The sequence below is a fragment of the Ooceraea biroi genome, chromosome 4 (assembly GCF_003672135.1).
Source record: "Ooceraea biroi isolate clonal line C1 chromosome 4, Obir_v5.4, whole genome shotgun sequence".
NCBI classification, from domain to species: domain Eukaryota; kingdom Metazoa; phylum Arthropoda; class Insecta; order Hymenoptera; family Formicidae; genus Ooceraea; species Ooceraea biroi.
In genome coordinates this window covers 1,858,259-1,886,186 of record NC_039509.1, presented here as the reverse complement: position 1 = coordinate 1,886,186, position 27,928 = coordinate 1,858,259, and the positions used below count along the sequence as shown (strand labels likewise).

Genomic DNA, 27,928 nt, shown 5'->3' with positions numbered 1-27,928 from the left:
CTGTTTGATACGTCGATATTATGCGGCTATGCGAGCGTTCAAATGGATGCGCGTGCTACCCGGAGAATTCGTTGGCACGATGCTCGATGGTCGTCACTCGATGGTCGGTGGATTGAGAGCGAAGTGGATGTATGAGTGTAGATATAGGGGAAGAGAGAAGAAAGAGAGAGAGAGAGAGAGACGGAGGATAGCCACTGCAGCGAAACAGAGTAGAGTATTTCAAATAGGATAATTTTGTTTAATGCTCTTAAAAACACATAAAAAGCACATCATTCTGGCGTACCAAGTTTTTGGTTTGGTATGCATTTTCAATGAGTGGGGGTGCTAACTTACCTTAAGTCAGCACCCCCATTTTTAATTGCGATTTCTCGCTAAACCGCTTGAGCACAAAAATCGTGAATAGAGCACATGATTAGCACATAAAGAGCACTTAATTCCTGTATATTTAGTATTTCGATTTTTTGTGGTGGGGGTGCTAACTTAACAGATGTAGAGTAGAGTGCAAAAATATCATTACATGGATAGCCGGTGCGCTTTGAATGTAACGCTGCGAATAATGAGGAATGTATTCGACGTTTCCATTTCGCGTCTTCCATTTCTCTTTCCGTGTGCGTGTCTCTCTCTCTCTTCCTCTCTTTCTCTTCCTCTCTCTCCTGTGCCTCGTTAATTCCCTTTAATTGCGAAAGTTACATTTGATCATGATTCAAAGTGAATTCGTACGATTAGCTATGTTTTGAAAGTCCTGTATTCATTCTGACAAAAATGTCGATCTGAAACGCGCAAGCTTCCAGATTGAAATGGAATTTACGAGATACAGATTACTGCTGGATTAAGAAATGCTTAGGTGGACAGGACATTTTGTTAGTAATATTTCATAGTTTTTAATTATTGCGTGCAAACGATGAGAGGGGAAAAGCGAAGAAAATCCTATTAAATTTCATCTTTCATTAAAATCGAGGTTCTCCCACAGTTTGATATGTTGCAGTAGACAGCAGCAAGATACATCGTATCCTTGCGTGCTCATCGGTTGTCAAATAAACGCCAAAGCGTTGAGGTAACAATACATCTGGCATTTTGGTAGTTATCGGAGAGAACGAGACGGATTAAAGAGGCGGAAGTACGTATAAAGCGGACAGCGGGGCTATCAACAATGAACGAATAGGCACACAGACATGACGAACAGTGTGAAAATTTTACGTACGTATACACGTACTGGGCGGCTGCTCCGAATATACCAGCACGGATAATGAGGATGCATTCGACCGGCACGTATATGCCATTTACTCCAACTATATCCGCCACATTGCACGAGAGTGCAAGAGTACGGCGCCGAGAGATGCACGCGGCAAATGGTAAATGCTAAAAATGTGCTCGCCAGCGGTCAGCCGGCAAGAACCGCTTTTTAACATATACGAGCGAAACTGCACGCAAAAGTAGAAGGCAGTAACTGAGATTGGTATTAACGTGACTCCGTAATGGAGATCTGCAGAAATCAAGATAATGAGAGCGCGCGAGAGAGAGAGAGAAATTGATTCCGAAGTAGTTACTTCACGAAAGGCTGCGGAAACCTGTTATTACTGTCATCTAATAAAATAGAATCTGGGATAAAAAGAAATTCTTTCTAAGCTGCAGGAAATACTATGAGCAAGTATGCAGATTTTTTGGATACTTTAATTGTGAAATTATAAAAGTTAAGAGATATTATCTTTTCATTGTCGACCATCGTGAGAAGCACAAGACCCGATGAAAAGGGGTAATGTGATATGAATGATGATGGACAGGAAAGGAAATAATACGCGGCGCGGGATGGGTGGTCATGAATGCACTGTCGCGGTTAATGAGGGTTCATTATGACACCGGAGATACCGAAATAATTATCTTTTTCTATCACAGACACGAGTATGCGCCAGTACTGCCTGTTAATATACATTAACAAACGCGCGATGAATATGGTAAATATGCGGTGGTAATAAATAGTAAAACCTCATTGTGCATAACTGCTCCGCGAGCTTCTAAATGTGCTGCACGGATATTAGTTACACGGTCACTACATTATACGCACCCATGTAGTCATAAGTGTCGCTGAAAAATACTCTCCACCCACGTTAACCCAGTTTTATTATTGATATGGCTCGGGGTGCCTCTGTCATGCTCATAGCTTGAATTAATAAAAGCGATCGCAAAAAGCTATCCGCGGTGTACATAATATACCATGGTACATTGTCGAATACATCGTGTGCCATGTAAGGCACACGTTTTCCTATGTAAGGCATAACACATGCGGTCTTCATACATCATATTCCATTGTTACGTCGCACGAATCTTGAGTAGTTCACAATCCTCACGTGCAAAAAGACGTCTCGTAAATGACTGTTAATGAAACCATTAATCAAACTTCTTTATTGAGGTACTTTGCACACGAAACATGCCAACGGATTTGAAGCCTTCATCGAATATATTAAATGATTGAGTGTATTATGTGTTACTCATTATGGAAAAATTATGCATTATCGCCGCCAGCGTTTCTAAAATTTTTTAAATATTCATTAAACCACCCCCATTCACTCTGATTTTCCTTTATGCCGTATCGGCGTTGACCGTAAAATTTAACGCGTGCTTTACAGAGGCGAAAGCTAGAAAGCTGTATCGAACGTTCGATAAAGCATCGCCCATATTGAATGGGGGCCAGATAAACTCAATCGGTACACCGCATCGCCTCGTAAAAAGCGGATATTCGTCTTCCAGTAGTTACGGTCAAGTAGTATCGGTGTGGAATTGACGCGCCTAGCTAAATATGGGCGCGCAAACGAGATCACGTTTCCGATAGCGAGCATCAATTACACAATTCGCTTTTTAGCAGTCCGACTTGTCCTCGTGTCGCGTTGCGCTTCCGTGAGAGATCGCCTAGATAGATCAGCAAGTTCCCTGTAAATCACCGATCGTATCTCGTAACCGCTATCGGGAACTTGCGCGAGTCAATTATCAGTGCCAGTAAACAATCATCGCAATCACGACCGTAATCTAGGACGTTGCGAAACCGCCGTCTAAAAACTTTCGAGATTCTCGCACTGGCGCGCTTGCGCTCGCGCGTAAATCTGTAAATAACGAAAAATTTTGCAAAACTACGCAACGAGAAGTAGCGTATAACAGATTTACGATGATCCATCTTGGATATTCATCTTTGATGAAAGAATGCTTGCTGTACATCCCTGAGGAAACCTACTTGGAAATAAGGGGAGGAGAGCTAGTAGGTAGAATCTTTAAATATTTTATGCATCCGAAAGAAAATGTATGCAAAATATAGTTCGGCTGACATAGCGCGCGGGCGGTCTCCTCGTTTTTTCTTCCCTCTATTTTTTTTACCTTTTTGCTTTTATTTTCCATTTCGCTAATGCGCCTGATGAAATAAATAGCCGATTACGATTCTATCGTGTTTCGCATATAAACACGCGGCGGGCTCCGAGAGAGAGAGCTGCACGCCCAATATTTAATCCTCGACTGCTCGCTTTTCGTCGTAAATTAGCTGATAGCAGGTCCAATTTTATCCAAGATGATACATGGGCCTGGTTTGACGCATTTAATCACGTTGAAATGTTTAACGCAAATAATCGAAGATTAAACAACACGGCTCTGTACGTACAGCGCCGACAAATGAGCGTTATCCGCACGATAAACTGCTCTACAGCAGTAAATCTGTAACAATGCGGGACGGTATTCGCACGGTGCATGCATCGCAACTAAATCGATGAACTAGGTGATCAGTCTATCGAATATCCTTGGGGCACATTGTATGAATCTGACATTCGTTTAGTTTCACTACTGCAGCTATCTCTCGCGGAGAGACAGGTGATTCCCTATAATACGTGGCGCAAATGCACAAACGCGCTCGGCAAATCCGTGTGTGCACTAATGATGCACTAAGTTAACAACGTTAGGGAGCGCTTTGTGCAATTGTTTATCACGCTTCCTGGTTCGGAAAATTGCCTCTCCTCTCCGTGGGAGAAGAGTATTTTTTACGTAGGCGTGATTAATTTGGAAACGCGAAACGTCGCGAATGATCTGCCGAGCTTGCCTGAAGTAAGCATCTTCTGCTCAAAAGGCACGCTCCCATAATAGACCGGAGCACGGTATTTCTGATAATTAGCGAGTTTCTGCGAAATAATTCGCAGACGTAACCGGTCGCGAGGGAGACACACGATGGAGAATGTCGAGCCATAAATACGGCAGAAATCTTCTCTTTTAGTTGGTAAGTGGCGATGGAGTCTCGGATTCAAGGAGTCTTGAGAGCCTCGGATGCGAAAAGGAGACTAAACGCGCATCCGTGCAAAATCCCTCGTTTCTCCTTCGTCAATCTTCCCTCGCGCGAAATCGGACGACGATTTACTCCACGTCTACCATGACATTTGTCTCTCTTTCTCTTTGCCGGCGCTCACTGAAGGCTGTTTGCGGGCGTTGCACCAAAAAGACGCTGAATAAGGTGACCGTTCATCCGTGAAAAGCGCAACGTGGTTTTTCCATAAAAATTATCCGCAGCGATCTGGGCGTGATTTCGAACACGCTTTTTCGCAATTGGTCAAAATCTCCTCTTATGTGCCGATAAAATGAGATTCTAACCGAAAGCTTGGCGCCGCTCCAGGCCACGTTATTGCAACGCTTTACTTCTAGTCTGGATACCGGCAGATTCAATCTATCCCCCCATGGATAGGAGCTTAATTGTAGAAGCGAATTGCGAATTGCGTTCCGAAATGGCTCGTCGAGTTTATCTTGGATAACAATGCAGATAATTAAAAACTTGTATGCATCAAGAACAATACGCCGGCTGTAACAGGTTTAAGTTAGTCAAACTCCATATTCATGAATATTGATGGCGCAGTCTACCGATGAAAAAATTCTCGGGCACAGAGAGAAAGCGAGAGAGAGAGAGAGAGAGAGAGAAAGAGAACGCGCGCGAGAGATTATCGTAGATATTATCGTATAACGTTTTGCATCGTGATTCACCGAATGCCAACGGCGATATCGTGAGTTCAAAGCAATTGCGGTCGCGTATCCTTCGCTTCATACATACGTGCATCACAGATCGAACTACCGGCTCGTTATAACGTCTGCGTTTTAAAAGCTTGACGGAGATCCATTAACGCGCGCTAATTTATTTTCGAGCTTCTATTTCCCGGAATAAATGACACCGGTAGACGCCGACGCCTCCCCGCCCGAGTTATCGTCGTATGCAGCGACAATTATCGCCAATACGTAGCGAGCGGGAGAGAGAGAGAGAAAGAGCGTATATTGATCTGATGCAACCTTTATAACGTCGCCGGCGCGGGCCACTTTGCGGAATCTGTTCCGGCGAATCGCGCGGCCGTTGAATAAATTATAGCCGAATAAACATATACGATAATGTGCGCGCGTTCCGCTCAATAGACGTAGTAATCGTTAAATTGGCAATATCGCTCTAGCCACGGGAAATAATGAGAAAGATGGCACGCAGAAGGGGTGTGGCGGGATCGGGGGATGACAGTTAAAACGAGTAGTGGATCGCGTCGGAATAATGTTCTCGATGTAAATATAATCAGCACACGGCGGGCGGGCAAATATTGCGAGCGACTCGAAATGCGCGCGCGGCGCTACGCGCGCGTCAAGCTAAATGCAAATATCGCGTAAAGTATGCTTGCCCGTTTTAATACCGAGGACGAAATAACAGTGTCCCCCCCTCGTATCCGTTACCGGTTATTTATGGACCTTCCTGCATATTGCACGAGTCTTCGTAATTCCCCTGTCGCCTAGGATCGCCAATAAACTGATTTCCAGACATCCCGGATAAGGGAAAGATTACGTTTCGGATGCACGAGAGCGGCTCATCCGCGGGAGATTTTACGTTTCATCTTGGAAGCATTCGGTCTCGCGAAAGCGAGCGGGTCGAATAAAAGTTCGATGCAGATTTTTGCGGAAGTAATACGGGGTGCGAGAGGATAACTCGCGAAAGTAATGCGAGAGGACTGTGTAGTCGCGCGCACTGATCGCGCAAAGTAAACTCCCGTGCTTGGGGATGCAAACTCGCTGGTGGTGGTGGTGGATGTCTTTAAATAGTATCATTTATCGTGTTGCAGCTGGAAAGAACTAAAAGTGGAACCTTAAATGACGCCATTTATCGTCTCACAGCTGGAACGCTTACTTTGCCTGGGCATACTTTAAACAATCTACGACTGCGCGCCATACGTTAGCACTTTTTTCCTTCTTGGGTGGTGGATAATGGGAAACAGCAGCAGTAGGCTTTTCCGCGCGTGTGCTATGCGCTTTTCTCTCTTTCCGGGAATTAAATAAATATTAGAATCCCGACAGTTGCGTGGCCTGATAAACGATTACCGAAACAAGCTTCTCGCGGGGCGAAGCTATTTTGTCGCGATGTTCACATTGGCAAATGGATAATCGAAACGACCGCTTGGAAAACCGGGAAGAAACTAATTACTCTTGTTAATTAATTATTTAATAATAACTCTTTGCAAAAACCTGAACGTTCGCCCATGCGAACGGTCGCAGAAGCGTTTTTCTTCCTCCTAAAATATTCGCTTTTTACAACTTTAATTTTTTCTGGGATAACTAACGCAGTTCAGAGTAAATGTAAATCGTACGTTGCGAAAGTGGTCTGCTAATTTCGCCGGTGAAACGTGATATTTAACCCGAAGCGCGCGGACGAGGGAATTATGGCATTTATTAAGAATGGAGACGGCCGGATACGCGGGGGCGGCGACAATAACGTAACTTCTCCCTTCGGGAGCAAGGTATATCAATGCAAAAGCCTTCTTCTACCACGTCGGCCCAAGAATAATTCAGTGTCACGTTCCGGGTGGAGAGTACCCAGGGTGGCAGGGAAGGGGGAGGCTATATCGCGGCTATTTTACATTCTGTATTTCCCGGTTCGTTATTTATGCAAACCGCCCGAATATACGATGAGAAAATGTATGTTTATGTAAATTGAGCGCGCAAACGTTTACTTATGTTTCAAACGGAATCTTAATCTTTAACTCGTCTCCTCCTCTTGTCTTCCTTCCCTCCGTCTCCCTCCAGCCGTCTCTCTCTCTCTCGTCTCTTCGTTTCACCATTTCTCTTCCTCGTGTGTGCCGTCCCGGATATCCGGCGCTGTGCGTTTGCGCCATGCTCGTCGAGCGTTTGGTAACCAAACTGCATTACGGAAGGAATTACACCGAATCGCTCCTACCCCCATTTTCGATCGATGTCGGCACGGTCACTTGGCGCTAACTGCCACTAAATATCGTTACCCGGCGACGCCGACCGATGTTGCGTCCCGGTGTTGCGATGAAGGATAATATCCGGTAAGCTATGCAAAGCGCGCCCATTCGCCCGGTAGACGATAATGAATTTATTCGTTTCTCGTTGCCGTGGCCCGTGGCAGTTTGCACAGCAGCTCGTTGCATTTATATCCATTTCTTACTGGGAACTCGAGAGCACGGTACAACGAGGTTCTTACGCAGCTTCTCTCTCTCTCTCTCTCTTGTTCTTTCTCGTTCTCTCTCTTGCTCTCTCGCTCTCGCTCTCGCTCTCGCTCTCGCTCTCATACATAACTCACAATTAGTCTCTTCTAATGACGGCATTTTACTAAGCACCTCGCACAATGCGTCTTTATCCAACTATCGCGCGCGCGGAACGTAAAGCTTCGCGATAATGGTTCATGTAATAACGGATCCAACTTACTGCGTATTTAATGCTCACGCTGTACTGCCGGCTCTTTTTCCGTTTGAGACTTGCGAATATCATTTTACATTATTATCATGCGGGAAGCTCTTGAATACCAGGCTCCGCGGCGCGCGCGAACAAAACGCGATTTTACGCTGCAAAAACAAATTGTATTTCCGCGCCGGCCCGAGACGCGGTGCACGTTAAGAGAGAATGAAACGCGCTTTCTTTTATAAGCGGGTTCCCTTATATCCCGTTAAAAAAAAGTTACATGCCAGTAAACGATAAGTTTCCGACTAAGATTCCACGCGAACGGATTGCTTTGCGGAAACGATTTGATTCACGTGAAAGTGGATCAGATTTAATGGATTTAATGGAATTAATGGAATATATTTGCGATTTAACGTAAAAGTTCGATATAATTATCATTTTTCAACGTGATTTCCCTTAAACGCAACGCGTGTACGATGTTTCGCGATCGGCGTAAATTCTCAGAGTGTATCTACCTCAAGTTTAAGATAAATAGCGCTTATAGTATTTAGTTTGTAATAGGCGGGCGTACTTTGCAGCGATTAATCATTTTTCGTATATGTATATACGTCGCGGTTAATCTCCTATTTAGCGGGCCCACGGTAATTCGAACGATGTTTTTCCGCGTAATTGCGGGTAATCATTCTTGTTAGAGCGGTGCGGCGGCACCTAAGAAGAACGGAAACAAGAGGCACGAGAACGAAATACGGTGCGAATACCTACCGTGCTTTAATCATCAGCGTTAATTAAAATAATGCTTACGAGATAATTACTTTGTGGCCGGACAAAGTGATGGACGACCGCGCGGCTAAAACGCTATTCGTGCGGTCAACGCGCGAGCAAGAAAGGGGATAGAGAGGGGAGGGGGGCATAGCACCGGTCGCGAGGGTATTTGGTATTCACAAATTAATCGATTAGAATTAATTGCTCCCAATTGAAATACCTCTGGTTTGTGCGCGTGACGTTCTTTTTCGGACACTGCTCTGGGAAATTGTTCATTTAGTGTGGGTTAACGTTTCCCGAAAGGTTCTTTGTTAAAGCGTGTCAATTTATTGTGGAATAAATATTATCGTAATTGCGTCATCAGGCAAACTCCCAAAAGTTTGTGTAAATTGTGCTTTATTTTTATGTCTCGTGTTACGTGTAACGTAAAGCAGAGAGTCACGAATTGATAATTTACGTACGAGATGATAATTCACAAACCGATTGCAAGATTTTACTTTGTTTTCGTTACGTTCGATGCAACAATAAATGACAAATAATGACAAATCAAATGACAGATTCACATGAATATTAGCAGATCGAAGTCTGCATTCTCTCTGATGCAGTTTACTAAATTATTCTTGCTCGATTGTCTATCTGTGCGAGACGACAGGACGTAGTCTTCGAATTACATCACGATTCTTGTGTACGTTAATGCGTCAATCTGGAAATTATTTTAGAATGCGTCTTTTCATTAAGCGTTGAAATGATTATCAAACATGCTTGATATTTATTTTAATGCTTCCGTCTTCTGCATGCTTCTCTTTGAAACTTTGAAATTGTGCAATGTACAAAGCATCGCTGGCGGCGAAATCACGCTGACATTGCGTCGCTCGTGGAAAACTTTTCTGTCTCCGAATGAAATGAACTTCGCAACTTGCTATTAACCCTATGCCACCATCCATGTTTAACACTGCTTCTGTTAAATTAGCGACGGTCTGCTCGCTACATTTGTTTTGATCGTTGATTTAACGCGCTGAAAATACATGGTTGGATATAAAATATCCACATTTTCCGTAACGAAATACGCTTTCATCTTTATGAGCAAAACCAGCATCATTTTTAATCAAACTTTGAATTGAAAACTTTAGAATTATTGAAGCGACGAATGTCTCTACGTTGAAAAAACGTGGTGATAAGTTTATCAAATTCAAGGATCCTTTTTTTAATTTTGTTAATTGTATAAGACCTGTTTGACGAAATAATAAGAAAAGTAATACATATGGAACTTTTCCATCAAATTTTTGTTAATAAAAAAAACTTCTATCTCTTGAAAGAGCTTGAGCTCATTTGTAGTTTAGGTAGTCTGAAGAAAATATGTGAAAGAGACGGAGCGGCTCCGATTTCACCGTTTTTCAGGGAAATGAAGACAAAGTTAGTAAAGAATTCTCCTTTCATCTGCAGGTTCTTTGATGGATTTGGGAATATCTTTCCTTAATAAAAATATCGGATTAAAAGTGCAGAGACCAATTAAACTTTGAAGATCAAAATAGATAATAAAATTCAATTCCTTATTTAATTTTGAATAGACTTTTCTGTGACAGAATTTTAAGAAAGTTCAGTATTAGTTGCGAAGATATTTGTCAAATTGAATGTTAAAGAGTTAATAAACTCTTAGACGGTACTTAATCAAATTTTTACCAAGAAAGAAAAAAAGTATAAATTCGTAAATAAATAAGAGTAGACGAAGAAGATTTAAAGTAGTCTGGAGAGATCTTCCCTGGAGAGAGTCACTTGCTAATTTTAACTTGAAAACTATAAACTTATGTAACGTGTTTTATTAACTATGTCGCAATATTATTAGCAGATATAAAGATTCATTGATCACATGTCCTATCTCTACTCGAAATACTAGCGATTTAAGAACTTTTCAACGGCGATCCACGATTAAACGCGATCACGATTAAACGAAAATTGGATGGCGCGACTTTATCTGCCTCTCTGTCCGAGTAGAATTTTATTATCCTCTGAAATACACGGTAAAACGCATTTACCTGTCGTTATGAACTGTCACGCTGTAAACAATCGCCACGTAGATTACGGATTTTACGCGACGACTTCAGACTTTTTCCATCGAAGCCTTGATTTATTGCATTACACTTGGTACTGACGCTTACACTACCGCCGACCCCTTCAGGCAACTCGGGGTGAGTTTTATTTACTTTTAGCGAATCGATCGACCGCGGGGGTTAGTGCAGGAGGAGAGCCACGGTGGAGGAGAGACTAGGTGGTTGCTGCGCGCCAACCCCGGCGAAGCGAGCTTACGTGGTCCCGGCACCCCGGTAGCCTGGCCTTTCGTTCCTTTAACGTTATATCATCGCCTACTTTCCTCTAGCCGTGAATTTACGTCGACAGATCGGCTCGAGGATCGGCACGATTCTCTTTCGCCCGTAATGCTTTACGAATCGACATATATAAAAACATGCTCGAAATATTGCGCGAATCGATTGATCGAGTTTCATTCAGTGCGACGTTTCGCCGTATGCTCGAGTTTCAAGGTTTTAAACGTGAATAAAAGATGAAGCCTTTTCTTTTATGCGGTATGCCTTCATATCGCTAAAAGTGTTCGATCGCTTTATTTGGATATCGGATCTATTCCAATTGAAAGATAAACGTTACGTAAGATGTACGGAATAACGTGTAATAACATAGTTTGAAGAGACACATGTTTTTTTAAATACGCCTTTTTTAGAATAGGAAAGAAATTCAATTTCCGCTGAAAAGCTTTTAAACTTGATTTACAAAAAAGTTTCTTATTTCTAGAAAAGCGGATCGCGGATCTAAACTTTATTATTTACGGACCAAGAATGACAATTAATCAGAACTTTTGCTTGCAATCGAATCATTAATATTAACTTTGACGAGTCAAATAGCTTTTTAAAAATTCTACCATTTATTATTACGACTGGAGAATGAATTTTAAAAAAGAGGACTATTGACAATGTTTATTTAATATGAACATCAAGTTAGGAGATGTAAATTTTTATATTCCTATATCATTTATGTATATCATCAGAATCTCCATTTAACCGAGAATTCCAGAATTTGATATAAGATAGAAACAGAACAGTATCAATAATGTAAAAAATTCTAAAAACTGAAAAAGGCTAACACAGATATAAGCGATTTTGTTTTCACAAATCGCGGAGAGAGAACGGTACGGATTGTTTTATTTATCTGCTAGCACAAGGTAATTTAGTTAGAAAGGAATTAACAAAAATGAGAACGCAAATATTGTTAATATTACGGGACTAAAAGGTTTGTTGGTGCGACAACTATGCTCGACGACGATTACACGATCTGTATTATTCACAATACAATCCGGCCGTAATTCGATCACACTGTACGTTTTATCAAGAATTAATTGTCATTTGGAGAATCATAATTAATAGCAATTGGTAAATAATAAGTAACAATAGAGAGAAAATAGTAATGCACGGAATACAAGCGGCTTATTAATCATCATTGATAACGATAAATATTACATTATAGAAAGAGGCTTAAAAGGACGTCGAGATAATATAAACTAAACATCTCATTGACAACGTGACAAAATCATGTGAGATATATTTATACGCGATATACATTCGAATTCGAACTAGATTTCGTAGCTGCAAATTTCGTAGTACTATATAGTAGTAGTAGTCACCGTTTCGGAAATAGCAAAAATGGCTCAAAAATCCAATAATGTTAAATAACGTACGAGCTACTAGTAATAATAGAAAAAAATACTAAAAATGTATGAGTACGTTTGATTAATTTTCTCGCGTAACTAAAAAAAACTCCTTTGTTTTTACAGACAATTCATATATTGGCACTGACGCCAGGTGCGCTGCAATGTGATGCGAAGTCTTAAAAATAGCAGGAGCAATCAAGCGCTTTACCACGGACGCACCGTGATATTAAACTAAGATTTCTCTGCCTCGCAGGATCCGTACTCCTCATCTCGAGTGGGCCCTGTTATTCTTCCGTCTGAGTGTTTTCCTAACACATTTTTATCCACCGGTGGATCGGCGCGACCGAGATGCTACCACGCGCGAATATTAAATCGCCATCCATTCTCCCCTTTGCGACTGCCTAAATGAAAATTCTATCTACGAAATTCCCGACCTGTCGCGCGCGCGGGTAGGCGTGCGAGCTCGTCTCGTAATCCGTTGTCCGGTGCGAGGACAGCCAGATGCGATTTTTCAGCGAATCCTGTTGAAGCTGAAGAAGAAACCGCGGCCTTCGCACTCGTTATCGAACTTATAAGACTTCAGAGATTGAAGTTCCCTCGTACTATTAAGTGGAATTAACCTACCTGGTGAGAATCTTAAGATTCCGATTGCGCCAACTTCGCGCGTACTACTGTGGAACTTTGCGGCGGAACTCATTGCGGCATTCAATCCGCAATTTAGATTTCTCATTAAATGCTGAAAACCACCGATGGATGCACGCGAGTTAACCGTCGACCCGTTCCGTCCGCACTCGCGCTCGCGCGCGGACTTAATTATTAGGGGTTGTTAGCTTATCGCGTAACGTACATGCGTAAAGCACACAGGGAGCAATCACGTGGAACGTGTGCTCAAGTTATCCTTAATCATAATCCTGGCAGCTGCGTGTGTTTCGACATACCCGGAGTCGATTTTACTCGAGCTTGATGAAACACGTCAGCGCTTAATTGGCATTGTCGGAGCTTGGCAAATCCGATTGTTACTTCCGTTATCCAAATTGTTCGCCGGCGGAATGGCAAACCTACGGCCGAGGTAGCGAGTGCTCTGTTTGTTTCTTTTTCGAGAACACGCATACGATTTCGTGTGTTACAAGGGTGCCGAGTAAATTCCACTGTGGAAGAAGCTGTTACAATAAAGACGTCTCGCGCCCAAACGAGCAGGGAACAGCTCGTAAGACTGTTGATAAATCTCGCTCAAGTTTGCGAGGGGTAATTGATCCCATACAGCAAATTTATAGAATCCCAAGCTGTTGCCTAAATATTTCTTCACCGGGGTGCAATCAAGGCAGTAAACGCCCGACCGATACAATCTATACATTCCCGCTTTCGGTAACAAACACAGAACCTCGAATATAGAGACATTAACCCATAAACGCCGCGCTGTGAGCTCTGCACACATATTAGGAACTATTTCTGTACGACACAGTGGTGTACCGTGAATATCAAGTTATATTCTTAACCCCTGTTTCCCAAATTGTTCTGCAATACTATAAAAACCAATGTGTATTTACTTCTGCGTTCTAAAACTATATATTGTAAATTGCAAATATAGAAATACGCAACGCGAATAAAATCCATATTTTCGTTGAAATAAATTTTTCAAAGTTCTATATTCCCGTAATTCGATAATCGATTAAAATTAATATCGTTAAATGATATTATGTATTATGATATTATGTCATTAATATTATAAATACAAAAGTGCGCGTAAAATTAATTATATTTATTATAATTATATATAAGTATAATTAATTATATTAATTATAATTAACGGGATTAAATTGAACGAGATTAAATTTACGTGAAAGGAATTTTTCGAAATTTTTAGATATGGGATTTATTAATCCTACAGCCATGGCGATTCGTATTCGATAATAAAAACGAACGAGCGCATGAACTTAATCTAAACATCTACCACTCTTTACGTTGATTCGTCGGTCGCTTATTTTTCGCCGACATCAACAAATCCACTTTCTCATTAATAGTACGGGCATTAACTCGGTCATTTATCATCGGCCGATGCGGCGATCTAAAGCGCATCTCTCGGATCTCGGTAGCGCCATATTTATACCACACGTATCTGTATCGATCGCGTAAATTTCTTCGAGGGTAACGGCATTTAATTTCACGGGGTGTCGTTTAACCCTCGGTTTGGCGGACGGGTCCATTAGGCCCGCACCTGTTTCAGGAACCATCTTCATGAAATCAATTAAAAGAAGAGCCTTTTATAGTATCCTGTAAAAATGTTCTGTAATCAGAAACGTTTCTTGTAATAAATTACAAAGATTCCATTGTCATGTGAAATTACACGTGAAAAGATCCAAAGAAAATTTGGTATAAAATTGTATAAAATGTTCCTGCAGAAAACGGACACGTGAGAGAGTCAATTTAGATCTTCGGTAAAATAAGGGTTGCTTTCTGGTTCGAAGGAAATTTCAAGAAAAAAAAAAGAAAACATGTCTGAACGGTTTATATTTCGCTCGCGTCTGATCTGCTTACCGAAATTCTTGTGAAAAGCCTCGCGCCACGATGTGTCGGCTAAAATCGTATATCGCGACAAGTGCGGAATATTGATCTCGTGAATATTTTAAGACGTCGAACGTACACACGCGCTACTACCGTACGGGAAGCACCGTTGTCATTGGAATCCCCATAGATTATTCCGCATTGTGGCAAATGCGAGTAGCGCCGCACGCATGTGCATATGTATAATGTATACGTGCGACGTACGTTTAAATGTTTCAGGTTTGCCGACTTGCGAGATCAGAAGTGAGCACTCGCGATACTCGCGTCGAGTTATGTGTGTGCGGAGTGACACGCACCTACACACACGCACACGCACGCACACGCAAGAACTACATTTTCACCTAGAATAATAGAATATAGTCGTGTATAAGACAGCCGCACAATTTTTCATTAATTCGCGTGCTTTATGAACCTCGTTAGTTCATATTTTATAACGGCTATGTGTATAGTAATTAAAAGGCGTTTTTCATTTGAAACCTCCCTTCAAAGAACATTGCATGTAGCTTTCTGACATAATTTTTTACAAGAAAAAAGGGGGGAAATTTTTGTTAGTTCTTTCTGGTTCACATTATGATACATATCCATTCTAATGGAGTAGAATGGGCTCATCACATCAGATTTGGGATAAAATACATCCTGTTATTGCGAGTTTATATAACAGCACTAATATAGTGGAATGAATATATATTGTTCTTTGAGCGGATGCTTCATTTGTATTTGAAATTACGTGTTTAATTGACTGATTATATCAGATTTAAAATATGTAATATGCAGTCTGCACAAATATAGATTTTACAGTGCATAAATATCATGAGCACGAACCATCATACATAGATATCATTTTTCATGAATATTAATAACATATTTTTTACTCAAATTACTCTGAACATTTAGATTCATACAGGAAATATTTCATCCTTCCGTTTGATTTTTCACCATTGCAAGATATGTCGCAAGAAGTATCAACTAATCAATCAAGCTTCGCAAGACCGCGCTGATCTCGAAACGCAAGTTATATAACTCACATTGTTAACGCGCATCCGGAGGTATCCTCAATAGCATCGATCGCAGATCGTCGCATCCTCGGCATCGATTTCGAAGCGAAATCCGTATTGAGCGCGCTGGAATATCCGGCCATCGTAGCTCCGTTCCGCGCGAGCACTATACCGACATATCCTTTAGGGGTGAATTCGCCGTAGAATGCACCGAGGAGAACCACTGGCGTGTGTATGTATAATCCCGCGCACACGAACGCCCGCGACCACCCTCTCGCAGCCGAGGAAACGTATAATCCACGGTGGTATCCCACGGGTAACTGTCACACGTGTCACACGTCGCACACACTGGCGCTCGAGAGGGATGCAGAGTACGGTCTCGCGCGTCGCTCGTTTCTCCCCTTAAAGCCACGAGCAGATAGAGAGCGAGCACAATCTCTAAAGACGTACCTCCGATCCATTCGCGAACCCGATCCACCGCACCGTCGGGCTCTGTCTCTCTCTCTCTCTTTTTCTCTTTCTCTCTCTCTCACTCACACCAACATTATTCTACCAAATGCACCACCGATGTCCACGAAGAGGATGACGCACACGGGCCGATATCGTCAGGACGAGATCGGAGCACCCTCGGCCGCGAGTTCTCTCGACGGCCCGCTTTGCTCACCTCGCGACATCACGACATGTATAACTCGCGCGTCCACGAGCGCGGTCGTTGCTCGGGGGTTGAAAGTGTTGAAACGAAGCTCGGGAAACGCCGAGACACGATATCGAGAATGACGCGGGCAACGTTCCTCGCCGCTTTCGGATTATCCCTACGAATTTTCTGACGGAGAGAGGTCGCGCGCGCGTCTCAGCGTTGCTGAACGGCGTCCGTTTCGCTGAGTAAGAGGGTGGCTTGGAGAGACAGGACTATCGCGTTCGTCGTATCCGACCCGCACGGCAGACAGCACGGAACTACTGGCCATCCCTTCGCGGAGCATAATTCCATCCCCACCATGTCGCGACCAGGTTTCCCCCACGCTGCATCGTAGCTACACGCGCCCCTTACCCCCTCCTTAATAATGGGCACGCACCGAGAGCTACCCGGAGCGTGACACACGCTCACGTTTCTGGTGGGGGTTACGGTCGCGTGGCGGCGGGCCCGCGTGGTAGGGATACGAGATGTTGGTGGCGGTGGCGGCGGCGGCGACAGCGGCAGCAACGGCGGCGGTGGTAGCGGTGCTTGACGACGCATGCGTACGCCACGCGCCGTACGTCGCTTCCACCACCACCACCACCGCCTCCGCCGCCGTTGCTGCCGCCGACGTTGCTCGTTGCTGGTCGCTCGTTGCTGCAGCGGTGGTGGCGGCGGCGGCGGCGGCGGCTGCATTGCACGGTCTCGTGGTAATTCTACAAGTGCGTACGTACGCGGCCGCGTACAACGAAGGCCGCGAGAGTGCAGGGACCTCTCATGCTACATCTGCACCGCTCCGCGTGGCGCTGCATCGCTTCGCTCTGCTCCGTCGTGCCACCGCGACGAGATGAGGATGCTGGACTAAACGTAGCTACGTGACTTCTGTCGGAACGGCCAGCCGGAGGCAGCGGAACATTAAGGGGGCGAATTACACGGCGCATCGGAAAAGAATTCGCGCGACTCTCCGCCGAGTTTTACTGCAAGAAAGATTATGAGTTATCGTACGGTATAAAGTGTAATAATACCGTCGTCCCGGAATGCCATCGCGCGATACCATGAAACTGCGTGAATAAGGCGTCGTTCGCAGTTTCCTGCATGCGCTTTAGCAGCCCCACCGAGAATCCATATATCATTATCTTTTATACCTCGACCGGATAAATGTCATGGACACTTAAACCAACAACAAATCATTCTTTTTAACGTTCGAGTAACGTTCGGCTCGGAATAACGTTCGCTACAAATCTGTATATTTTTTGTTTTGATGCAATAACAATTATAAATTAGGTACGTGTGGTATTCAAATGTTTATTGATGTTGTTACATTGTTGTATAATTATTCGGAATATTATGATATCAAACTCTCGCTTAAATGTTTAACATTAGAAGTACAGTTAACTTGAATGGAATTTAACTCAATCCAGCTCCGTGCTAAAATGTTGTAAAAACATCGAATTGCCGGGATTTTGTAAACTCGTCGAAAAGAAAAACAAGATGAGAAACGCATCTATTTACGGAACGTCTGCTTATTTATCGCGCAGGAAATGTACGCTAGGGATAGCGGAAGCTGCGAAGAAGCAAATCCAGACAGAAGATATGGCGATACGAGCCTACGTGCTCTTCGAACGAGGCTCTTCTGCGGTTCTTTTTCTCAATTTTGATCTCAAAATTATGAAATTATATCCAACTGCGTACTTAGTGTTGCATAATTAACGTTTACATTTTGAGAAACATTTTTTAGCGGGTTTTGCAGCAAGCATTTAAACCAAAATTATTGCGCAGCTTTGCAATTAGATTCATATACGTTTACGTGGTATGACATTTGCGATTATGCTCATGCTAAAAAACAAAAATGTAGCCATGTTCCTTCTCCACGTTTTCCCACGTTTTAAAATACTCTTAATATCACTATGCATATAATGAGTCAGAAAAATTAAAATGTGCAGAACCGAAAAAAATGGCAAATTATGCAAATCTGTAATCAATCCTAAAATTCTTGCGTTGTTGTAAATTTAATTATTATATAACTCACCTGAAGATTCATGTTAAAAATGAACGTTAAGTTAATTTAATGGAATGACTGAAATAATTCAGAGTAAATCTTTTAAGCGTTCCAATATAAAATTTGAAGCACGAGAGGTAATATATAGAGCAAGAAGGTGGCGTGTCTTATGCTTAACGCCGCCGACAATAATAACGAAACAAGACAACGTCGTGCTATTACGTGCCTCCTTGGGAAAATATCGCATCGCGATCACGAAATCCTTCCACTGAAATTTTAATTCTGTCTATCATGCTTATAATGTATGTGCATTTTTCACGTCGCGGATATCTTGTCGAAAATTTTTTTCCATAAATATTCTCCTGCTCTACATACCTCAATTACTCATTAGGAAACACTCGGTCCTCGCAGATGATGAAGATTTTATTACGTTACCGCAGTTTCTTGCTTTTCGACGAAAATGAGCTACACGACAATCGCTCAAAATGTATTTTCAACCACCCGGTTGAATCACGAGGCGAAGGGGTGCACCGGCACCAGTTTCATAAGACCATCCCGTCGAAACGCGAGTGGTGGCGCGCAAATAATTAAATTACTCGGATGTGCCCTGCGAGAATAAATTACGAGCAATTCTCGCTTCTGACGTCACCGTCGTCGCGGGTCGCGGACCTTAGAGAAAGAATTATGAAAGGAAAGCGCGTATCTCCGACACGCGACGAACGCGCACCGCGTTCACCGGGAAGAACTTCACTAGAGAATTTGGAATATGGGCTGTAGCCTCGCGCGCGAGAGGCATCTCATTCGACGCCACAGACGGTAATAACGAGAGCCCGGCGGCGCGCGGGGTTACGTGCTTCCTCTAGAGAATATTAATCCGTAATGCTGAACTCGGTCTGCTGAATCTTCCAGCTTCCTATATCAGACACGGAGCCTCGGAAACGGCAGCCGAGCTCGAAACAGAAACTTTCACGGCTGCGCCGTAAATATCATTGGCTCTGTGTTCGAGTAACACGATCAATTTGATTCACTTTATTTACGATTTTAATCTTCTCCTTTCTGGTACCGCTATATTTTCCTTGCGTAGAAAAAAAAAAGAGAGAAAGAAATCGCGTAGGAATAAATTCATAGCGGAGGTCTCAGCCATCTCTGGCATTAATTATACGGTGTACTTGACTGCATCGACCGAACCGTTTGTTTGTTTGCTCGTTCATTCGTGCGGATTGCGCGGATGCGCCTTTTCATGTACCGACTTCAGTAAGCAGGTGCAGGACCGAACAGAAGGGCGAACGACCGAACGGATCCGGTTCGGGATACGCACTAGGCGCACCCCCTTCTTGCCTCGCTTGTTCGCTTGTTCGCATAATACGGAACTAGCTGAAGCTGGTCGTGGCGAAATAAGACGAGAATTCGCTCTTCGCCGTGTTGCCGATACGGCGAACACTTTTACTCTTGATTTGTTGAAGCAGCAGCTGCTTGAAGAAATGAAATCGTCAGTCGTTCTCAATCGGGCAAGCATCAGGTTGGCTGAGCAGATTGCGTAACGACAATAATTTAATTGTCTTGTTACCGACGCCGGAAGAGGAGACGAAAGAAAGGAAAGGTACAATCTATCGGAGGAATGCAACATAAGCGTGACAGGAGCCATTAAAAGCGCCACGAGCATCGAAAAAAAGTGATTTCTATTCTTAAAAATGATGAAACCGCGATTATTTGAAATAGCGAACCAATGAACCGTGTGAAATTCCAGGTAATTATCCGGAAGTAATGCCGTCGAGGAGCGTAACGCCTCTGCAGTCACTGTTACTTTAATCGAGGCAGCTTCCTTTTTTTAATCCCGCGTAATGTCTGCCTCTCGAGAACCACTCCTTCCCGAAGTCACAACCGGGAAACTCGCGTTACCAGAACGATAGGATGTAGACACGGTGTACGGTGCATCTTTTTGCAGAACAATTTGCTCTTGTAAAATACTAAAAAAGCAAAATTTACCGCGATTTTTCTTTCTGCAAACCGAACGCGAGTAATGAAGCGAAAGTGTACCTCAGTTCCAGCTAAACAATTTTAATAGAGATTAAAATTATTTTATATTTCGCTTTCACATAAAAAGGTACATATTTTACTCTTTTTTAATAAAAATAGTGATCTTCAAACAATTTTATCGTATCTCCTATGTATCTAGCGGCGAGATAAATAAACGTATCCAATAAAGCGCTTGTTTACGTAGCCTACTAATAGATTCAACTTCGTGATCATGATTCTGCACCATTTATTGGCATTACTTTTTTAAAATATAATTTCGTGTCAACTGCAGCGCTCGTGCACGCGCAACGTTCAATCGAGAAAGAAAGAAGTCTTGGACTTTCATTGGGAAACTTTAATCAGAATTCCTTGTCCTCCCCGTGCGCACTCGAGTTTTCTTTGAAAGCGTAATAAGCTCTATTGCTCTCAGGAAATTGATCTCCGCGAAAATTTGTCCGCGTAACCGATCGTTGAATCGAAACACAAATATCACGGTTGGATTAACCGCGCTATATTTTGAGCATTGATTGCCTGAATATTTTTCGACTAGTATTTATATTGTTTTGTAAATATTATTTGATTAATGGAAGGGACCACTCGTTCTTGTTGTTTTCTTTGCAAATAAAACATTTACAAAATCATAAACACACCGCGATATTCGCTGCTGCATCTCGCTGATATTCGTTCATTTGGAAGCTTTCGCAAACAGCCATTTCGCGAAATCAACCTGATATAACCTGACGTATTAGCGTAAAAATGTCACTGCGACATTACGTCTCTTTTGCGATCCTACATGCAAAAGCGTGAAGATAGAAATACGATTTCTCGTTTCCCCCATCGGCTCTATCCGATTTTAAAGCAGCTTTTTATAGAAGTTATCTAGTATCGGAAAGACATTGGCATGTCGTACAGCTTTCGTGGATATATGTGCTTTTGATGATGTATCTATAACTACACGGAGACGTTGTAGCTTGCTTGAAAACACGTGCAATTGAAAATGAAAAGATCTATCTCGATACGTCACGAGAAAGATTAGATTCCGCTAACCGGTCGGAAATGTCTTCGCGCGATGTTCTTACACGGTAATCCTCGTTCACTCGAGAGATTCATAATATAACAGCCATTAATTGATTATTTCCCTTTTATGATTCCAACGAAGGATCGTTTTCCGTAGAAATTGCTGCATAGAGAACATCTCGCATCAACCAAGATCGAATCAGCGAGGCGGGGAATCTTTCCAGAGATACTCGGTGCAATGAAAGTAAATTCGTCGCTTAAGATTTTGACAAATTTCTCCGGGTTACACCTCGGCGTGACTTTATCTGAAAGGAGGACGGAACACACAAACGGCGAGCGTGGACGGCTAGAAAGGGTGGATTTTTGCCGGCCGTGCGTCGAGATAGCATCGCGACATATTTGCCTAGCAAAAAAGCACCGGACGAAAGAGGGTAGGAGAGTCAAAAACAGAGTGGACATATGGCCACGGTGGCATTGCGCCAGCTCGGGTTCCTACAAGGTATCTGGGAGCGCAAATTGAATCGCGTGTACTGCCGGACGATAAATCTGGTGGGTGCGCGTGCGCCGTACCTCTTTCCGGGTGTATCGAGTCTGTCCTACGTTTTTCTTTAATTGCATCCCCCGCCGCGAAACAACGCGTCGCGGGATTATTTATTTGGCGGCGTTACGCTCACGCGCGCATTATCGACCGGATAGAAACGGAATGACAGCGACGGCTACTCTCGGCGACATAGATTGAACGCACAATAGCGGAGGAAGGAGAGGGAGATGTATCGCCCGATGCAGATCCAAATGCAGTGACCCAATCACACATCCAACATGGAACATTCATGAAATAATTTCCGTCTCTTTGACCGGGATATTAGTAGGCGGATATTCAATGGCGTATACTCATAACTCTATTTAGCGCGTTTCATTCACAATGCGTGTATCGGGAATAATAAAATCCACATGTAAAACTGGGTCGTGGCTTGATCAAGCTTGGCACAAACTTAACCGGACGAAACGCACCCTGTCGAACGTACCAAATACAGTTTCCGGAGGATCGATCGTATTATGCAAGGCGTGTTTAATTTTCCATTTGTCGGCAAGACCGAGATAAACGAGTTTTAGCGCGCGACCGATACAATTTATAACAGCTTTTACATGCTACTCGTTTCAGTACGGACTTTAATCACTCGCCTGGTCGATCCTCGTTTTGCTCCGTTATCAATCCACAAGATGAGACCGGTAATTTGATATGCTGATCATTGGAAAGACCAACCGGTCAGTATCGATGTCAGTTGCGAAGATGGATTTTACTGGAAACTTCGCTACGAACGTCGGTTTTATTTTTCGCGCGGGTGCAACGGTAGGGGGTAAGGCACTGCGAAAACAGAAATTATTCCCCAAAAAGAAGTGGAAATTTCTTCCTCTTGCTACGTGCGGATGATCTCTAAGATTCTGAATGTGGCTGTGCGGAGTGGCGCTATGGACGCATTAAGCTTTTCCGTATTCCCTTGATTCCACTCTGCTCCTCTTTCATTTTTCTTTGTTCCTTTATCCCCTTTCAACTAGATCTTTTTTCACCTCTTTCCTTTTCGTGCTGGCAATGTGCTCTCAAAGAAATATCAATTTGTTGAATTATTACGCTCAAAAGCGACGGCTTTGCCGCTTCTTGGATTTTATGCACGTACGATCGTCAGATGTATCTCTGTATAATCTATCTCGGCCACGATAGACTATACATATAAACTTCGTCGATTGTTCAGAAATACTTGAAATAATTAAAAGCTAATACATACAAAGCATTCGTATTGAAACGCGCAGCGAGTAAAATGCATGTTTTATTTTTCGCTTTATGCAATATGAACTTGTAACGACGAATGTGGCTTGATGAATATAAAGGTGGACGTCAACCGGTAGATCGGGTTATAATTGATAGAGGCGTATAAAAGAATTTGCCGTTTTACTCGATCACTCTATTAGTTCTGACGTTATCATAACGCGATCGATCTTGCCGGTGAGTTTCCCCGCGGCGTTTTTTAACCCGTGAATTAACAGCGGAGCGCCGATTATACGATCCATTTACGTCCCGTTTCAGCGCCGACAAAGGTGGCGGGGTGTTTCCGGGGCGCGACCCATTTCCACTCTTCCTTCTGCGAAACGCGCAACGTTGGCCCCCGGAATATTATCATTCGAGTATAGCAGCGTCGCTGCCATTATCTACCATGCTACGACCACTCGAAGCCGACCGTACCATTAAACTGCAGAGGTCAATTTGTCCCCGCGCGCCACTCGACCTTGCATTACGTTCGGCTTACAGTCGGAGAATTACGCCGTCCGAAATCTAATCTCTTCGTTCGTGCATGTGATTACGCTAGATCGTCGTTAATCTTGCGGTGTGTTACGCGATCGTTTCCAAACGTTTACTTAAAGCGTTTACGAGGATTATCCAATAGCTCGCGCAGTAATGAAGTCATAATGGAAACCGATCGAATATCGACTTTGCGTATCGCGTCAATTATCTCGTGACAAAAATTTAATTATCTATATGTATACCGGTATATAAAGTTTTACAATGAACGATCTTATCTATAATAATCGATGTGTTAATATAGAAATATTTCAAATATCAAGATTGAAGCTATATGAAATGTGAAGATGGAAGATATGAGAAGCAGAAGAGCGATCCACTTTTTCCTTTTACAAATAGATGGAATTCGACCTCTATTAATTTCATACAATAATGTGCATTTGCGCGAACGTGCAGTGAACTTGAGGGGAGGAAGAAGAGAGTAGTAAAGGCTGGCGGAAAAGCCGAAGGCGGAAAGGAGGTGGAAAACGACCCAACTCGTTCCTCTCTGTGGTCCGTTTTAATTTTCCGCGCTTTGCCTCTGAACCGTTCAACGCTTTACAACCTGCCCCACTGCCTATCCACTTTCTTGCCCCCCTTCCTCACTTCCGCAACGATCAAAGGGTCATGATGCCGTTCTCATATCTGCGAAGAGATCGAGCGCGCATCGATACGTTCGATATCTCAACTGACGATGATGTTGCGCGGGAGTTACCGAAAGCAAATGTCAGAAACACGCGTTGTTGCACAAAGCTGTACTAATTTAGCTAACGCGTACGGCTGTCTGGAAGAACGAAGGACGAACGCTAAACTACGTTATCGTCTCTTCCCATCCGCGGAGTTATAGCCGCGGAATGATTCATAATATGCGAAATAGCGATAATGGCTCTGCAATTTAACGTGTTCGCGGGAGCCTCGTAATCGTGCCGCGGCGCACTTGCGCGGTTTTATTAAACGATTATCATATCGTTATCAATCCCGAATTAAACTGCATTGATGCGTGCAATTGATGCACTTGAATTTGATTTATGCCATACCAAAACTGTTTAATGAGTTAATCCACTTATACACCGTAACCACCCGACTCGCACAAATAATTATCGTCCGCCTAAATATCACGTATACAAATATGATAAATAGAATGGAGCTAAGGCTGACACGTCAACGATTTCGACAGTACTTTTTGGTACTATACAATCGTACACTCTGATGCCACTCCATGCCAGTTGGCCGCGGAACCACTTCCCAGGCCGTAAAGTAAAGAAAAAGCCGAAAGCGTATCGAGGACTCGTTAGGAGAATCACCGCGGTGTCGTCGAGTACTCGTACGACTTACGACGACGATCAATCACAATTTTCCGCGTCCCCCTCCGCCCCGTGCCGCGCCGGGTGCATACGTACATCCCAAAGCTCGGGGAAACTAAAGGGGGTCGTTGAACCGTTTCCTCGGCGTCGCATCCAAAAATACATGAGAATTGGGGAGAAGCGGCCCGTGCGGTTTGTGCGCTTAGTAAAACGGACGGCGAGGAGAGATAAAGGGACAGCAGCAAGATCACAGACGGATGCAGCGAGGACTCCGAATAGGAGGAGGAGAGGCTAGAGGGAGCGAATAGAGAGAAACGCCAAGGGACACGCGCCTGGGGAGAAACGGAGATGGGACGGAGAACAGGGAAGCGCGACGGACGAGGTGGAGAAGCGCATTCCGATGTTGACAATGACGGGACCGAGGGGCAGGGGAGGGACCCGGCAAAATTTAGAAGTCGAAGAGCGAGGGAGGCAGGGGAGGTAGGAAGAGAAAGGTACGGGCGAGAGGAGACACGGAAGAGAAAGCACAATGCAGAAGCGAGAGGAGGCCCCCAGTGACAAACAGTGGACCATAGTCAGCCAGCAGCAGCAGCACGGAGCGACGCTGCGGATGAATATATATCGCGGTGCGACTCGCGCCGGAGCCAGGAATTACTCCTCTCTCGTCCATTCTTTCCACGCGGTTATTACGATAGCGCGCTGCTACTCTGGGGTGTAGAAAAAAAACTCTCCCGGAGTGGCACAAAGAGGGGTGGCTTAAAAGTTACGAACAAAAAGGCAGGACTGATCAAAAAACACGTGAATACTTCGCGCTCGGGCTTACTCCACTTTCGTTTACATTGAATCCCGCCACGGTTATCCTGAATAAGGCGGCAAGTTGGGTCGAAGTTGGGAACTTTGCCGCCCGAGAGCGAAATCTTTCTCGCTAATTGAGATCTGAATCGCGCGCAATGATTCAATGAAATATTTTTGGGGTTTTCCGTGCTTTATTTTCATCCACCATACTTCACCTCGCAAGAATGATTCCCAACTTGTATACCTGGAAGTTTTTTTTACCTCCTTATTCACGCGAGTGTAGCCTTTTTTGGAACGTCTATTTTATTGCACTAACATTGTATCGAATACAGTAAGAACGATATGATTGATATTATTAATTTCGTATTAACCAGAATTACATGCAGATTCGAGATTTTCTCAAAAGTAATATAAAATCTGTTTGCCATTCTCTTTCGCAATCGTATTACAGACTTGTAAAAATGCTGCGTAATGTCATTGTCGGGAAGCAATCTCGGGAGTGGTTCTTTAAACCTTTCCACAAAAGTAGAACAAGTTCTTCGAACCTATTGTCAAGAAAGTTGCTGAAGAACCAACGAAAACCCAGATGCTTTGCGAGTAAAGAAATTTAATGGGCAATTCCGTCGATTAGTTATCGTTTTAACTACCGCTATTACACTTTTACATATCGGGAATTAGAAACCAAATACCGACGAACGTCGAGAATGGGAAATACAGCATCCGTAATATACTGCGAACTAAATACGTTTGGATCTCGAGGATGTAACGCATCTCGAGACGCGTCTTGGGACACGTCGAATACGGCGATGGAGGGGGCGAAATTACACCCCAGTATGCCGCAGCGCGTAGCAATAACAATATTACGTGTGAAAATGGAGTGACAAGGTGGTGCGGGGAGGGCGGACACAGATCGTTATGCGCTTCATCGAAATGAACTTAAGGTTGACGCAAGTCTGACGCGAAACTCACGACGCAGATACGGTAGAACGGGATCGTTTGCATCTCAATCGAAACGATTCAATGCGTTCTTCCGAAGACCTAACAAATTAAATTTCGCAGTAAATTCTTCGAAATTTCTGGGAGAGAAAATAGCTTCCTTCTCGACTCGAGAAACCATTGATCTTGATTAATTAGATTCATATCATCTTCCTTTCCGGTTCCTCTTCATTCTGGTAGAGTAGAGTAGATCCTGAACAACTTCAGAAGCTTGCAATATGTATTGCGTGAATAAATTCAAACGCAGCGGCGCGAAACCATAGCGCGATACTCAAAGTAGATGGAACCATCGATGTCAGCACAAGTTTGGTCCACGGGAGTCGGGACGTTTGAAAATTTGCGTTTACACATCTTCGCCGAGTAGTCGCCGGGTAATTCTGCAGCTCAAAGGGGAAAGAGACTCCGGTAGACTAAGTCGAAACTTTGGTTCCTGTCGTTTCAACTTGGCCTCGGTGTCTCGAATGCATTTCGTCTCTCGATCTTCCTATCTCTCCCGCGGTAACGTTTGATACAGTGATCGTCAACTTTTTCGATTATCGTACTCTCGAATTCACTTTGAGCTTGCAGCTCCAAGTCCTCGAAGGTTCAAAGCTGCAGCTGCAAAATTCCAAGACTCCCACGACGTCTTTTTACATGCCGGTCATTTATCGCGAAGTGCGCATTTACTCGCACATGCACAATGTAAACGTTGACCTACCTGATGCGTGCACCGAACAAATACGAACGATGAATCAACTAAATTCATGTTTGCCGCTAAATTTCGCTGATGGCGTAGAGATTGTGTGCGTCTACCAATTTATTTATACGTTCCACGCTCGCGAGTTTATTGCGAAAACCGTCGCGTAGGGTAAATACTGACTGTTATTTCTTCTACGGAGATGGGAATTCCACGATCGGCTAACGATCGCTCGACGACTAATGCGGTTGGGCTATAATGTCGCCGTGAAATTAGATCGCTCGCAATAAATTAAATCGTAGCGCGGGCGTCGGAAGGTGCAAAATGGAGACGGAGGGCGGAAAGCGACGGAGAACGCGACTCCGCTAAAGTTCTTAACTGCGGCTCCGTAACTAAGTTGCCA

At 43.6% G+C, this 27,928-nt stretch overlaps 1 long non-coding RNA gene across 1 annotated transcript in view; it reads right to left on the bottom strand.

Moving 5' to 3' along the window:
• The window catches only part of LOC113561787, a 59,357-nt gene extending 42,659 nt beyond the window's left edge, over window positions 1-16,698 (bottom strand). Inside the window, exon 1 of the long non-coding RNA XR_003406435.1 lies at window positions 15,745-16,698. This is a non-coding gene — a long non-coding RNA (uncharacterized LOC113561787). The remainder of the gene's footprint in view (window positions 1-15,744) is intronic.
• Window positions 16,699-27,928: the final 11,230 nt, after the last annotated feature.